At 38.4% G+C, this 17422-nt stretch overlaps 1 long non-coding RNA gene across 1 annotated transcript in view; it reads left to right on the forward strand.

The window, feature by feature from the left end:
* Positions 1 to 4530: 4530 nt before the first annotated feature.
* The window catches only part of LOC122973033, a 32137-nt gene continuing 19245 nt past the window's right edge, over positions 4531 to 17422 (forward strand). The window contains exons 1-2 of the long non-coding RNA XR_006399888.1: positions 4531 to 4708; positions 7594 to 7663. This is a non-coding gene — a long non-coding RNA (uncharacterized LOC122973033). The remainder of the gene's footprint in view (positions 4709 to 7593; positions 7664 to 17422) is intronic.

The raw sequence follows: 17422 nt of genomic DNA on the forward strand, positions 1-17422 counted from the left end.
AGTACTGTGTGAACTGAAAACAAGAGGAGAGATACTTGAGCTGCATGTGCCCGCTGAGTGAACTATCAGTAAAATACAGCCAAAATAAAACTTTAAGTCATTATTATCTCAACTGAACAAAGGAGGAAAGAACATCCCAACCAGCAAGTTAAATAACACTTTTGTAAGGCAGCAGTATAAAGCTAGGAGAATAACTAAGAACAGCTGTTAAGGCTGTGATTGAAATGTGTACTATTTCTACTGTTAATTAGTAATGTGACATTATATATAACTTTGTAGGGTGAATGGATGGTCAACAAAGCTGTGAGTTTGACTCAGGAACCTGCTGTTTCCCGTTTCAGACACTTTTATCATGACATGGTTTAGTTTCCTAACCTTAACTGAGCAGTTTTTGTTTTTAAACCTAAGCAAACCATAACTGTAGCATAGCTAGATATATAGCTTACACAAAACCTCTGTAGACTGTAATGTACTGACTCTGCAGCTCCCTGCAGTTTTACGGAGCTTTATAGCGAATGTTAGCTCGTTGTTTAGCTGTGCAGCTGTAACTTCACTGTTTTGGTTCACTCTCAGTTCTCTCATAGTGCTGTTTTCAGTCCCGCAGCAGGCGGCTGTTTTTTGAGAAAAAGCTCTGAAAACCCACAATACACGAACAGCAAACACACACAGTTAGCAACTAGCTAGTGAACATAGTGTAGCAATTAGCTGCTACAGAGCCAGATATGTCCATCAAGAGTTGGTTGAAATTAAAAACAGAGCTAAAGGAGAGTGAATACTGGACTTACATTCATCAAGTGTCCAGAAACATGACTCATGAAATAAATTATAACGTTGCTCCATAACTGCCTGATGTGGAAATAAGCAACTGTTTGCTAACGTAACTTAAAATATGTTATGTTAATGTTGCTGCCCCCAAGTGGCCAAAACTCATATGTGCATGAAAACATCAAAACCATCTTCACATCACAATCAACTCATAAGTGCTTTCAGCCCTCATAAAATTATTTTAAGTCAACCATGTTTTTCTCTTCCAAACATTTGCATGTAACTTAGAATTCAGCACAAGCTAGCATAGGTTTTCAGCAGATTAGCGTATTATCTTGTTTGCCAGTTTCATAACACTGACGGCTGTAATTTGTACACTTTTACAACAATACTCTTTTGTTCTGTGAAGTAACTTAACTCAATTGTACAGATAACTGACAGTACAGAAACTCCAAGGCAATCATCCAAAACAAATTGCTATTAAACAATAAAAAATATAAATAATAATAAAAAAATATTCATCACTGTTTTCTGATGGTTAATGTTCTGTAAAATACTCACACCTACAGGCAGACTGAGGTATTGCACCTTTAAAATCCACCCACATGTGCATGCAGTTTTAGTGAAGCCTCACAGAGTGTAAATATTAGGATAATTGAGCAAGTTAATGAACCATTTTACATGACTTTGAAAAGTGGGTTGTCTTGTTATCCAATTGATAAAGTAGGACAAGGTATTTGCCAGACGCTGAAGTCATTCCAGTCATGTGTGTCGAAGTCTTCACTCAATTTGTACATCCATCCTTATCCACTCTTACCTTCTGTTACTTTTCTGCTGAGGAGAGACTGGTGAATTTTCCACGGCACCAAATCCCCAAATTCCCTCCACAGTCAATGTTAATGTGATTGAACCAACAAGTCTCCAAATCAAACCACAAAATATGTTGTTTGTCATTTCCTTCCCAAATGGCTCATATGAGCATTTTCTCGTCTGATGTCCCTTTCAGCAGAATGACAGTTTGTCAGTGTATGTCTCTTTTTGAGTCTAATTTCAGTAACACGCACTGAGAGAAAACAGAAAGATAGACATTGATGGATGCCAGCATCCAGTGTTGCATGGAAAATCTTGCAAATAAAAAAAAAAAAATGAATACATGCAGATGTAAGGGGACTCAGAGAGCGGCTACTCAGAATGGAGTGCTGCTAAAGCTGTGCAGATGTAATATATTTCAGCTTTAATTGAATGCACATGCTCGCACACACACATTAACGGGTGTATGGTGGTGTGTTCCTCTGCCTTCTCATGGCCAGTTGTTGCAGCGTGGCAGAGGTTGACGTGGCTAATCTTCCTAATGCACCCTCCTCTGCAGAGGTCATAAATTAGTCTGAAATACAGAGCGGGCCACCACTGCCAACCTCATCTGCAAAGTGAGTGAAGTGAAGCAGAAAGAGGCGGCCTGAGATGCAGCGTCAGGCCATTCTCAGCACAGAAGTCTGGCATGTCTGCAGCGCCAGCCCTACTTTTCTGACTCGCACTAACAGAAATTAGATATTACATTCTGTCATCTCAGAGTCCTCACTGTGCTTCACAGCTGCATCCAGCTCCGACTGTAGATAGTATTGACTGATGGCCTCATTTTATAAACCCGGCATTAATCAGAATTTCTAGAAGTAATAAAATGTATTGGATTTCCATTATTATGGAGAGAGAAAGATGAGGACCTCTTTTGTCTGTACTGAACTCTTAAAAGTGTAGAACAAAAAAGAGATACGACATGAAGCAGACGTTGCTTTTTCTAATTTCGATTGTAATTTCATTTCCCTAACCTTTTGAACCATTATGGAAATTGAAAAGCCGACATTCCAGAGAAAATAGTAATTTCATTTCGACCCAAAAAGCAACCTTTTATCTGCATCTTTCTATTATGTTTCCAAATGGTCTCTTTGTTTGGGTTGATTGGAAGGTAATTTTGCACTGATTGATATAAACTCAACAATAGTTGCTTTTATTGCTCTTCTGGTCCAAGATGTCTGCTCAAATCATTTTTTCCACCATCAACCATGATAATTAACATGCAACTAAATTAATTCCACATCTGCCCACCGCCGACAAACATTACTGTTTTCAAACCAATTTAAATAAGCTGTTTCAGGTCATGCTCTATCATTAGAATGATTTATGAGTATTTACCAAATGCCTCCATATAAAATATGCTTGTGCACTATCAGTGAGTATAAAGAGGAGTATCAACTCAGCATCCAGCAGTCTAGACTGCTTGATTTTTCCAGATTTGTTTCAGATTACACACCTCTTTAAAAAAGTTCAGAAGCTTTCCATGAAAATGTATCTATGCCAGGGTAACATTTTTTACTGTAGTTGTTCATACTAAATTAACGAGTTTCTGATGCATGTAAATCAAAACTGCCTCTGGTTGGTAAGGTGCACTGCTTCTGCAAAAGGTGTTAGCTTTAAACTCCCACAAACATTTACACCAATGAACAGTGAATGAAACCCACCTCATATCACCTTTGTGTGTCTTTCTGTATACATGAATTTTAACAGTGGATACTTTTAGAAATTAAACAGCAATTTGTTACATTACTCGTTACTTTAGTTTTGTTGATCAGCTATGTCAAACAACTTCAAAGCCACATGTGACATCCTCTGTGTTTAACATGTGTAGGAAAAGAAAAGGAGATGTTGAACAAGCAGCCAGCAACAGCAACAGCTGGCTTAACAGTAGCCCCAGTCTGCATGAAGTTCTCTCTCTTGTTCTCTCAGTGCCAACTACTTGTTTTCACACTTCTCTATTTTTTCTCTCTGTCAGTATTGATAACATATGTATCTGTTATCTGCAAACATGGAGGAGTTTGGATTCTGTGACGTATTACAGAATTTTGGCTTGTACCACTATAATGGGATGAGGACTGATTTTAAGATTTTTAGGTAAATGAAGGGAAGAGGAGCAGAAATGTCAGAAGCTTTAGTTCAGTTCATTTCAACCCAAAGTACCCTTGTCCTCAAGGGGAGTTTCTAACACAAATACGCACAATCAGTTCAGTCACACACATAAAAACAATCTAAAAAAACAAATATTTAACACCACAAAGGCATATTGTGTCAAAAATGTAAAAGACTGTAATGCTTATTACGCACCAGAAAAAAATTGTTGGATGGATGGGACATTTTGCTATACAGCACTAAGACCCTCACCATTAACAGGGCAACAAGAAGGTAGTTTGGACAGACAAAGCCTGCAACTAGCTGGTGACCAAAGTAGCTTAATACTCAGATATTTTATTCAAGAATTGGTTGAGATCAAACAAGTACAATTTGGTTAATATTGGTGAATATACATTCACCAGGTGGCCAAAAACACGACTCCAATATGCCTGAAATGCATCCTCCACCTCAGCCTCACATGAACACACACACATACACACACACACCCAAACAGACCACAGTTTCTTATCCTGTCTCAATTAAGCAGCAGCAACCATTTAGCATTTACAGTGTTTAATCAGCAGAAGATGAAGGAAGTGAGTCAGTTATGAGATTAGTTTAATCAGCCCCTTCCTGCTCGTCTTCCTGGCTCATTACAGCTAAAACACTAATGGTTTGAAATGCGTCAAGGTGCACATCAAGGTAGGGTAAGGTAGAGCTGATCCACCTCCGCAGCACAAAAACACAAATCAACACAAACCATAATAAATGTGTCAGACTTTTATTTGTCTTAACTTACAAGTATTATAGTCATTATCCATTTCATCCTGCGTTTAAGGTAGAAGACTGTTGATGGTGCATCGTAGGCTGGGCTGGATTTTGCATCACATCTTCAAACCTGTAGCATTCATTCGTTCTCAGACAGCACACAAAACAGCAGAAATCCTTGGACCAAGTCTGAAGTGTCGTAAGGTGCTTGGGTCAAGCATTACTTATCCAAGTAAGTTATTATTCTACACTTCTTACTGCTGTTGTAAAGGATTATCACTGATTCTCATTGAATAGGATTAGTCACTTTTTAAACTAAGCTAAAGAGGGAAAAATACTCTTTTTGTAGTGGAGGTTTTCTTATAGTTTAATATTAAACAGTAAGAACACTATAAATCAGATCTCTTTGGTTTCCTAGGCTGAATTATTCTCAATTTAAAGGCAAGAGGCTACAACCACCAAGACTTATGAATTAACAGAGAAGTGATAATGAGTTGTGTAACTTTCTCCTCCTGGGGAGAAATTTGTGAAGCAATAATCAGACTTTAAAATGAGGACAAAGTAATGGCAAAGCAAACATTGTTACAGTAACAAGGTACAGTAACAGTACGGGCATGTCAGCCATCTTAATCAGACACATCACATCCATTCATTAATTAGGACTGTCCTGTGAGATCTTCCCTTTTTGAAAAGCTTGTTTCAGCAGTCTTTCCCATCATGCATCTCAACGCTCCCTGCTCATTGTCTGCTGCAGACACACTTAAGATAATGAATAGCTGGAGGAGGCTGGCGTTCTTTACTGCAGCCCAGTAAAAGGCCACTCTGTCTGGATCCACGAGGCAAGAAAAAAAATCTTTCTGGCAGCATCTGGTTGGACTGTGCAAATCAGCACACTGAATCTATTTAAATTTCAATGATTGCAAATGGTTTTATTAAAGATGCACTCATGTCATCATTTTATGTTGCTATGAAAACCAGATATCAGATAAAATGACATCTTTATTCACATTTTTTCTTTACCTCTTTTCCATATCTTCTCTGCTGCAACTTCCCATGACACTCCACAGGAAGGTCACTGCTTTACAGAATAAAACTGGAGTTTTTCACGAAAACAGTCAAAGGTCAACCTGAGACAGACTGGAGTTTTGGAGGAGCTTGAGAAGGGAGTGATGAAACCATTGGCTTTTGATTGTCATCATTTTCATCTGCCAACATTTAGTTGGCAACATATTTGAGATCTGTTTGAGCGTTTACTAATGAATTCATCCCAAATGAGCCAAATAGTGGCTATTGACACTTTTAATTACCTTATTTTGAGGTACAAGAAAAAATAGCTTCTACATGCTGACGGATATATGTGTGCATATGGAATCATTTCTGGCAGCGTTGGTGTCTTAATCGGGTCCTATTTAATCAGAATTTATCACAGTCTTAAGTTAAATGGAGATGTGACCACAGAAAAACAAGACTGTCCTCAAACTCTTACAGCCTGAGTTACTAAAGTCCAAAGTAAGGTGTGTTACTGTAAAATACAGTTGTATTTTAATGGAAAACTCTACACTGTATGACCTACTAAACAAATGGTATGATTCAGCTTTAAGTTGTTTGTATTATTAAATTATAAAATGCATAAATAAGTTCAATTTTCACTGATCACATTCCAATATGTCTTGAAAGTATCACTATATTAAATAAATAATAGCTTCACTAGGTGTTATATAGTGCTATATAAATAAAGTTGTTCCTAAATAAAGACTGGCACAGTAGACGCTCCATATTGCATGACTCTTATGGGTGACTGCTGGTGAATCATCCATTTGTTCCTAGCGAATGACTCCCAGTCTTAAATCTGTCGTAAGTTATAATAAACATGTTTAATCTAGCAAACTCTTTTATCAGTACTGTATAAAGTATGAGCAAAAAAGGCTAGTTAGTTCAGTTCAGTTTGATGTATTATTGAATCAATTTCAATGTAAATTTTAAGAGTAACTTTACAACACCTACCAAAACCTTGGTTTTGCTAAGCTTCTGTGGTTTAACTTCTCACCTCGTTGCACTGATGCACAAGTGTACTCCAGGGTGTCGTTAGTACTCTGTGATGTCACGGTTGGGCGTGGTTACAGTTGCAACAAAGCATAATAGTGAAACATACTCTTAACCAAAGAGGGCAACGAAATACTGCTTTTCAGCCCGGTTGTTACTCTTTAAGTTTAATTTATCCAGACAGATATCTTTTATGTCAACACTTTAATGTGAGTTAAACGTGTAGGAAACTTGCTATATAAATAAAGTTGATCATCTGCTTTCTTCTAGAAAATTACAATGATTTTCAGTCTTAAATTGGCTAAAAATCCCATAAGGCATGCAAAATAACCTAGTTGCACACTCTCATACCATAGCTGTGTACAGTATTTGTATAAGAGACTATACACCAAACATGACATCTTTAATAAACCTCACAAATGGCTTCTATTCTGCTCATTTGTGTGACAGAACCCTCTGCATATTCTCAGTAGATCAGCTTCTTTCCTTGTTTTGACTGTTTTGATCACATTTCCTATAAACACAGCCCATCAGACTGTTGACACTATTACTGCGACTACCCCAGACTGCCTTTTATGCAAGACAGTGTAAACTGTCTCCAACGAAAGCCTGAAATGGGTCAGGGGATATTTAGGGACAAGACAGTGCTCGGGGAGTGAAGAAGGGAGGATTCAGAGGGATTTGAAAAGCTATTTGTTTCATCACCATTTGTTATTGAAGCAGTGGGGATTATGGTGCATGGCTTGCATTTTTTTATCACTGTTTTCAGCAATATAGAGTGAGGATGTTTAGTATCACGAGGTGAATTATACCAAGAGGGCAAAGAACTGTAAAATGCAGGAGATTCTTTTAAGGTCACCAACTTACTGTAAGCTATTTACATAATGAGCTCCCTGGATAGTTAGTCTTCCCAGGCTGTGCTGCTGCACTGAGTACACACATAGCTGAAAATATTCTATGCTAGCATAAACATACTGTACAAAATATGTTTACAGTACAAATTCATACTCAGATTGTTTTGCTGTGCTTGCCTTTTACATTTTTAATCTTTTTGTTTTTCATCTTCTCAGTCAGTCAGTGTCATCCACCTCTAATCTGATGCCTTCATGAAGCTTCAGTGCATTTCCACAGACAACATGATGAGGTACTGTTTATCACTGAGATGAATTATTAAAAAGCAGTGAAACTCGTTGCATATACAGTAGGTCTAGTTGGTGAACGCATCCATTTTGAAACTTTTGTCCATAATTTTAAACTGTCCATGTAACCTTCTTTTCATTGGATTTTATACCCTGAAATGAAAACTGGGAAACAAAAAAATGGAACTTGTTTAGTTAAATTCTGTAAGAGTTTTTAATTAAAGCCAGTCACATGCAACATCAACAGATAGAGATTAGAGTATTTAATGTGAGATGAGAAGATAACTGTGGGGAATAACATGGAGAAATAAGATCATTTTCATCCAGTGAAATTAAGGTACACAAACCTCAAACTTCCTTCAACTTTTGACTTTTTTAAGATCAATTATCTCCAATCTTGATTGAACGAAAAAAGGAAGAGAGTTTTATCTTGCCTCTCCTGTTATCGTGAAAGTTTCAAAGTATATTAAATTTCACATTTTTCACTCACTCTTTAAGTACCTCCGGGTGTCTATAGCAGCCTCATGTACTGCCAGTATCACAGATGTGTCCCCACTCACTTATTTCAGTCCCTGTATACAGGTCAGGCAATGACACACCGTGTAGTGCCGAGGGGCCGTGCACACGCTTTCATCCTCACACCGCACTGCCAGAGATGAACATCACACACACACACACACACACACACACACAAACAGACCGTCGGCACGCATGCATGAACTCGCAAGCAAACACAGACGAGCAGGCATGTACTCACACAAAACCCACATATGCAGCCTCACACTTGCATACACAAACACATATACAGGGGTCATTTCTCGCTCTGGCGCTCTTCCACTCGCTCAAACACACACACACACACATGCTGAGCGAGGAGGCCAGATGGAATCACAGCGTGGGCTGTTGGCCTTTCACACTCTGGAGACTTGATTTCTCACTGTTTCTTCTCCTTTACCGACCCTTTTTCATCTCTTTCCTCGTCCCGCTTACCCCTTTTCTTCTGTGCTCTCTCATCTTTTCTTTCTATCCGACCTTATTATTTGTTCTCCCGATTGCCTTTTCATTTTGTAAATAATACATCACAAAGGTCGATTGTGTTGAGCAGATTGTTCATTTGACAGTGAGGTGAGCTTTTTCTGAAGACCCTCTTTGACTCTGATGGTAGTGGAAGGTCAAGAGTTATCACATTGTGATGCTGGGGGGTAAAAAAACACCCAGCTGTCCTGAGCTACAACCAGTAAGCGCACTTTCACTCTGGCTGCACTCTTCCTCAATCAAATCAGAGGCAAGAGGAAAGAGAGAGAAATGCTTAGTCCTCCAGCCTTTTGGTTTGCCTGTGCTGTAAATATTGATTACAGGTTAAAGGCAATTAGAATAATGGAGCAAAACCTTGCAGCCACTGCCAAAACGCTCTTGGCTTTGATGTGCAGTTCGTGGAATAAAGATGGTAGAGAAAGCTTGAGAGCAGACCGGGTTCTGATTTAAAGAGGTGGAGTGTCTTACCGAAATAAGCCCTTAATACGTCTTACAGAGGATAATGCACATTATACACTACCGATCAACATCCTTAGCAAGAGAAATCTCTTGCCAATGCCCAAGAGCTGAACTTAAAAGGAAAACTCAAAATTAGACAAGGAAGTGTTTAAGGAAATCGACTGCCCGAAAACATTGAAGATTTAATCAGCAAAAACAAGCGGAGGTGTTTAAAGTCCCAATGGGCTCTCTGCTGAAGGAGGCCAGATAAAGACTGACATACAGTATCCTGTAGAGCAGTGGTTCCCTCTCAGATGAACTCAAGGACCTCTTCATGGACACTACTTGTTTTAAATTGAGATGTTTAACACCATCAATTATATAAAATTCGATATTGTTACAATACATTTTTCATTTCATTTTCATTGAACTGTTAATGTTTAGGCCGGTTTGAGAATGTAAAATTTTGCATTTGCCACATTCCCTTGGAGTGAATTTGGATATTTCAACCATTTATCCATTACTTTTAGCTTTTTCACCTCTCAGTCATTAGCTTTAAGCTAGCTAACTATGTTTATACATTACTTTTTGATATCTACTTTAACCATTTATCAATACTTTTAGCTATATAAAGTGCTTATCAGTTACTTTTTGTTATCTACATCAACCATTTATCCATTAATTTTAGCTTTACTGTTAGCATTTTTGCCACTTATTCATTATATTTAAGCTAGCTAACTCTTTCAAATGTTTATCCATTACTTTTAGCTAGCTATTTTAACCAATTAACCAATACTTTTCACACTTCAAAGTTGTGGGGGTGGAGCTGAGCCCCGCTTCAGTCAAACACCAATGCAGAGGCTGCCTGCAGCGCAACCATAACTTACAAAAACGTAACAAAAATACCGATAAAAGAACCAACCTTAAAAATATTCTTATATATAATAATCTCCGGGTTCTTAAAACTTTAGAGCCGGTTCCAAACCTGAACCAGGTTTCGAGGGACATTCTTAGTCACAGGGTGTCTGTGTCATGGATACGTGGTGTCGACAGCGTCGTCACAGCTGTGCATGGTAAGGTGGTTTGTGTTTGTATCGGTGTATTTCTCTACACAGAGATGAAATGAATCCAGTGCACATAAATTAGGTAAATAATATTATAATATAATATTAACATCAGGTTTCAGTGCGAGTCCGTCATGTGTGAGTCTATCGCACTCCTGCTGTACTGCTAGTATAAGTTACATTTGTTTTTATTTGTTTCTTCCAGGAGGGGGGAGGTCTTGTTTGCCACAATCACAAACTTTTTCAACTATTTATCAAATAATTGTAGACATTTCAGCAGTTTTTTGATTACTTTTAGCTAACTGTCTAGACTTCTTTGTTGCTAATTAGTTTTCATGCACTCTCAATCACGTTCAGGTGTTCAATCTGACTCAATGTGTTTATATATATTTTAAAATCAAGATGTAATTTATATTTTTTCAAATGAGTTGGGTCTCCCTGGTAGGGAATCACTGCTGCAGTTCAGCTTTCTGCTGGTGGTGCTGAATTGAGTCTCAGGTCAGAGAGTGACAATCAAGAAAGTGAAGATGTTAGGTTTGTTTTAAAAAGAAGAATAGTAAGACTTTTCATGTGAAGGTGTGAAATGTTCTTCAGTGGGACAGTGACCACATCCCTGATGGCGTATCATGACATAATCTGTATGAGGCCTCCTGATGCCAGGCTGCAGATGGCAGACACCCCAGGGTCCTAATTCAAAGCAAAGCATGGCAAGCAGTCCACTTCTGTCTTATAATGTGCCATACAGCTCAGGGCAAAGTCTATATCACCCACACACACACACACACACACACACACACACACACACACACAGTCTCTCTCTCTCTCTCTCTCTCTCTCTCCACACGCTCTGTGTCAAAATGTCATATAAATATTTAAAGTCTGATCAGGGGACAGTCACGCAGCCAGGGAGCAGAGGCTCACAAAGGTTCCCAGAGGATCCAAACTCCCATTTCTAGCTTTCAATGCAATCCACTTTGTGGTCAGAGTCCACACATTCCCAGAGATCAGTATGTGATCGACTCCAACACACACTCACACAGTCTCTCTCTCACACACACACACACTTTCTTTATCAATACAACCATTCAATCAGCAGCGCAGTGGGAGTGCTCTGTGGAATATGCTTTAAAACCCACACTGGGTTGAAAAAAGTCTAAAAGCTTAGCACTATACCAAAAACTTTTTTTTTTCTTTTAAAGTGGAACTCCTTCCAAATCTGCACCTATTGCTTGTCCTTGCAATGGGCTAAGAAATTTCATCGACCGGCCGTAATTTAAGACCGCTTGATTTTCGAGGTTGCACCAACCTTTGGAGGTAAAAAACGGACTCCGCTTGTAAGTAACTAACATAGTTTCACTTCCAGTAAGAATCGTCCTACTGTGACTGAGTGTAATGTTATTTTTTCCAGCCAAGACTAAATAAAGCATACTATATGATGATCCACACTCTATATCCATAAAGGTCTTACAGCCCAACTCAGCTCTGGTTGTGAAAATAAATCAGTCCTGCTTGTCCATTCAGTCCTGACGTTGGCAGGAATGTAAACTGGGTGACGGTTTCACCTTGAATAAACATGGAGACCCCCGCGGCCCCTCCAGTTCCTCCCATAACCCCCATCTCGCTCAGTGAGGCTCATTTTAAGGATGGTCTGATACATGCCAACTCTCAAACTGACAAGGGAGTATGCATGCATGCTTGTGTAAGAGCAGGCATGTGGGGGTATACACGTTCGTTTACATTAGTATTAGTATACATATACACGTTAGTATGTGTGCAAACATATCTAAATATGTATGTGTATCCCTCTTGGAGTGATATACGTGTGTTTGTGTGTGCATGTGAGAGAGAGTGGGGGTGTTGTGTTACATCTATGAAGGCTATAATGTATCATGCATCTACTGATGGTCCCACCAGGGGTGTATCATCATTAAATGACATACATTTAAAGGAGCAGTTTAACATTTTGGGAAATACTGTATGTTTATTTGCATTCTTTATACTAAAGTTAAGCTAATCACCTCTTGAATGTAGCTTCATATTTAACACAGAAATGAGAGTGGTATCCCATATCACTTTCAGTGAGGAAGCAAATAAGTGTATTTCCCAACATGTCAATTATTCCTTTAAAAATGCACACATGCAAGACACACATGATTCTAAACATTCTTATCTCATGTACACAGAACAGGATTTCGCCATAAATCAATGAGACAGAATGTAGTTATGAAATATCCGGGGTCAGTCCATTCCTCTATTGATTCCTGGAGCCTGAGGAATCCTAACCAGTGTGCACACTTGCACAATAGGGTACTAATTTTCTAGATATTTTAACTGGTAGTATTTTCAGTTGATATATGTTTACATTCAGACAGTTATAGGTAACTCATTGCTAATCAAAAAATTGACATTTTCAAGCATTATCAACTAACAAAAGATGAGCTTTTGGGCTCTGTCTCATCCTCACAACTTCAGAAAAACAAATTTCACAACACCATTTACACACATAGAAAGACTCTGCCTCTGCAAAGTATTCTGAATATCCTCTTAAGGAATCTTTTTTTTTCATGTTAAATGAAGTAGTTCCTTTAGAGACTATGAATAAAACTTGTTTTGTTACAGTAATCCGGATTTGTAAACCAAAATCTTATAATGACATTGAAATTTCCTGCAATGTAAAGAATAGTTACAGTAAATAAGTGATGCTAAGTTGCATGATCTCTTTCAGGTGCATTTATCATCCTCAAGCAACCCTGGCTCCTAGAAATTACATTCATATACAACAACATTGTTTTCCTAATAAGCTTAACTAAGTGCTACCAGTGCCTAAACACAACCATAAAAAGTTTAATATTATTGTACTGGTGGATATTTTGTACTGCAGGATCTGATATTTTGGTGGGAAAAAAACAACTAGGTACATTGTCTCTGAACATTTCATTCATACGTTCAGTATCAACATTTTTGCAGCTTGCCAAATGTGTTAACATTTTCTCATTATGTTGAGGGAAAAAGCAATTCAGCCAGCATTACGTTTCTAGCAAAACATATTTGCTGTTGCAATTTAGTTGTTTATGAATGTATGGCAGCAGATGTGTGCCAAAAGTGTGAGAGGTGCATCAGATTTGCTGTTACATTCTGTTTCAGGATCATATTTGAGGTCAAGATGGAAATCCAGAGCAGACATACAGTAATAGTATATAGTAAAGCTCCATTTTGATGATGAAAGTCACAATTACAGACATAGAGATGAAGTCTTTGGTGTTTTCATAAACTCTTACTGAGGATGGGTATCAAAATGGCTCGTGACAAAGCTGTGTTTTCACAACTACAGTTCAACAAAGTGGGTGTCAATGAGCTTTGTTTAGCTAATTCCCCACAGTAACCATATAAATAAAAGGACTCATATGCTAAAACTTCCAGCCTCTAAAGGTAGTGATGCTCATTACCCACAATATGCAAGTGTTGGACTGCATTAGCAAATAATGATTTTGCCAAAAGCAAAGCTTGTGGAGTGTCCAAAACAGGAAAGGTGGAAGCGTGAAAGAAAAAGCATTACTCTGGAGTCTGACTGACAGGTCAGTCACATAACCTCGATAAATACGCTTCATGTACACCAGTCAGGGCACCCGTTTTTCAAAGTAGGGGTGGTATTGTTTGACTTTACATAATCTAAATGAAAACAGTACAAATGGCTCATCTTACAACTGACAGGAGATCATCCCAGATCCCTGAACTGATCTCTAAACCTCCGAGTTCATTCACTTTGATCCTTGATCCTTCTCTATCCTCCCTCTCTCTCTACGAAAGCCCCAGAGGAGTCTGCGAAACAGAAACACATCAAGCAGATCAAACATGCACTCTTCGATACTGAGAGCTACAAGCTGAGTGTGTGTGTGTGGAGGGGGGGGGGGGGGGGATTCTGGGAATATGTTAGTATAGTATAGTAGTATAGTGTGTTTTGTATGCAAGTTTGTGTCCACTATGAATGTGTTTAAAACAGAGAGTGGGAGTTTTTGAATGTATGCCTACTGTGTGGGTGGTCCAGGTATTCCTCACATTGTGGGGACATATATCTCTTTACAGTCACGTTGTGGGGACTCACCGCCCTTATGGGGACAAAAAGCAAGTCCCCTTAACGTAAATGATTAATTTTAGGGTGAAGACTTGGTTCAAAGTTAAGGTTAGTTTAGCGTTATGTTAAGGTTAGGGTAAGGGTTAGGGTTAGGTCAGAAGTGGTTATGGTTAAGGTTAGGATAAGTCTCCAGGAAATGAATGTAAATCAATGTAATGTCCTCTGAAGTGATGGAAACATGACTCTGTGTGTGTGTGTGTGTGTGTGTGTGTTTGCACAGGACAAAGGTTCTGTGATATAGGATATGTATATAGTTTAGGGAGAAAGAGAGAGCTGGCAAACCCACTTGGCTAAAATTGCTTCCAGCTTTAAAAGAAAAGAGGAAATACCATTCTAGGAGAGAGATCCTCTGCGTCTGTGTTCAACATCATTGCCATTGTTCATGTCTGCAGAGTTTAAGCTGAAACACCTGCTCCAAGAGGCCCTGTCAAGCTGAGAAGCTAGTTTTTCTGTGTCCATTATTGAAGTTTGTCTTTCGTACGAAAAGATTTAGGCTTGCAGAAAGTTCTTGTGTAATGGCCTCGGTTAACCTGCTGAGGCCATTAGCATTTAGTTCGGCTCGAGAAGGCAGAAATGTTCAACAGAGTAAAGCACGCTGGCAGTTTAAGGAGAAAATCACAAGGACTCGCTTGTATTGAACATGTGCTGCAGTCAGAATCTTAAACATTTAACCACTTTTTCAAGGCTACTTCAACAACTGTTCTGTTTTTACAACTGGGTGTAGAGAGGCGGGTATGCAACAATCTTACATAATCCACAAGTGCTGAGCCAGTTCCTCACTACTACTGCACAAAAAGGCATCCACCAGTCAGGGGTATTTAATATGTAGATTCCATTAATATACAATGAAATCAATCATCTGGATTAATGAATGTATTTCTTGAAAAGAGGACAGAAAGAAATCGACACCTGCAGAGGCTGAATTAAAAATAAATATTGAATGAATTGATTTACAATTAGTGAGACACACTTTAGGACAGGCACGCATACTGTATATGCTGGGCTGTGACTACCATTTAGGACACTGAGGTCATGTCCTCAGTATGTGGTGGGATGTGGAGGTTTTCAGCTCTTGTATGTCATTTCCCATAATTTATATGGGCTCATAAAAACGTATTTTTTCGCAGTGGTTGACAGAAAATAGTAAGATTCCATATTAGATTGATAGAATACAATTACTTGTATATATTAAACTTAACTATCAACTTTGTCCTCAGGGGTCTGCCTCTTTTTGCTCACATGCACACATTTTTTGGTAACATTTACATAAAATTATGAGTCCTTTGGGACACCCTGGTAGTCTACTGGTTAAGATGCATACCACATAACTGCACCATCTGCAGTTTGATTGTGGCTGCAGACTTTCATTGCATGTCATACCTCTCTTTCTATGTTTCCTGTCTCTCTCCACCTCCAACTATCAAAAAAATGTATCTGGAAATGATCAAATAGTATTTTACAGTCATTTTTATGACAAAAAAGAAGCAAAAAATCACTTCTTGTCCAAAAAAGCCACATGTAGGACTTGTGACATCTGACTTTCAAATTTCTTGGCTATAGCCCTGTGTATATAGAAAAAAACATGGACTCTGGAACATATTGTGTTAATTTATTCAGCTAAGCAGACTTTGATTGAAAGGATCCATGGAAGCTCCAGTGTTCAAAATGTGCTGGCTGATCCATAGTACAAATGCATTTTTGTGGTACAGCATATAGAAAGCAGCTGAAAGGCAAATCCCATTAAATAGCTCCATATATGCCAAGAAAAAAAAAATGTCAGAAGACATTTCCTGAAAAGAGGCTTGCTGCTGATATAATCAAACACACATGCTGTGTATACTGCCAGATACCATGTATAACTATCAAACCGAGCTGAAAACTGTTTGGGACAAATGTTCTGTTCTGATGATCAATGGACAGGTTGTGCTGCCTTATGATGACGACTCAGTGAAGGACATAGTTCACCACCCACCTCGTCTTATGTATGATTCTTTGGCTCTTTGTCTCTCTTTCTCTCCAGATAGTGTTCAGCGCACACACTATCTCGTCACTGGCCATTTGGGCCCAGACTGCAGCACCAGATGGATAAAACAAGAACCTTTAAGACTGCGGAGTAGAGAGAATATTTTCTAACTGGTGATATAAGAGGCCGGATGTTTTGATATGTCTTACCTCTTTTTACCAAATGGCCATTCACTGATCGTAAAAGATTCATTAATTCACAATATTAGTCAAAGATTTACTTCAAGGGGCAAGGTCGGTGACTCTTTGCAAGGGAATGAAGGCTAATTATAAGTTATTCATTGAAAAATACAATAAATTAATCACAGTTTATGGGTGTAAGGACATTAAAAGCAGAATTTAAAGTGTAATAGCATTGTTACTAATGTCGAAAGTACTTGTGTGGGAAATGAATCAGCAGGTAAATAATATGACATTGTCTTGTTTAGTTCAGGCTATCTTGACATTGTTGTGTGACATTACAAATGTACCTGTTTAGGCGTTAAAAGGCAAAATTCAGAAGCCCCCTCTCACTGTTGATTTTGTCAACAAAACCTCTAAAAATAGCTAAAAATATTTGTCAATGACAATTTTTTCCATAAGGAAAGTGGTGAGACTAAAACTAAATTTAAAAAAGTCACCTTTGAAAATTAGAACTATATTGCAACTTTTATGTTTTTTGTAGTTAAAACTAAATAATAATGTGAACGAAGGACAAATAGATAGAACAAATTACTGTTATAGTACGGTCTTATTCAACAACCTGCATGAATCAGCAAAATCACGCATTGTAACATCTGATTTGTAAAACCTATCCTCCACCACTCAGAGTATCTCTTCTTCAGAGGTTGATAAAGCTGATTGACTTGTACTGCAATAAGCAGCATTTTGCATTTCAGTAACATTATTCCCCTGCCTGAAATGTAAGTTAACATTACTGGTTCTTGGAAGGAAAAAAATTTGACCAGAAGCAGCAGCAAAACAGCTGGGACAAACCACAAAAATGGTGTTAACTGCGTTGGCTATCTATTGTGTTCATAGGCTGTCGGCAGGAATAAGAGTAGGAATAATGTAGGCTGTTAACCATTTAAATC

Source organism: Thunnus albacares, chromosome 21 (genome assembly GCF_914725855.1).
Source record: "Thunnus albacares chromosome 21, fThuAlb1.1, whole genome shotgun sequence".
Taxonomy (NCBI): Eukaryota; Metazoa; Chordata; class Actinopteri; order Scombriformes; family Scombridae; genus Thunnus; species Thunnus albacares.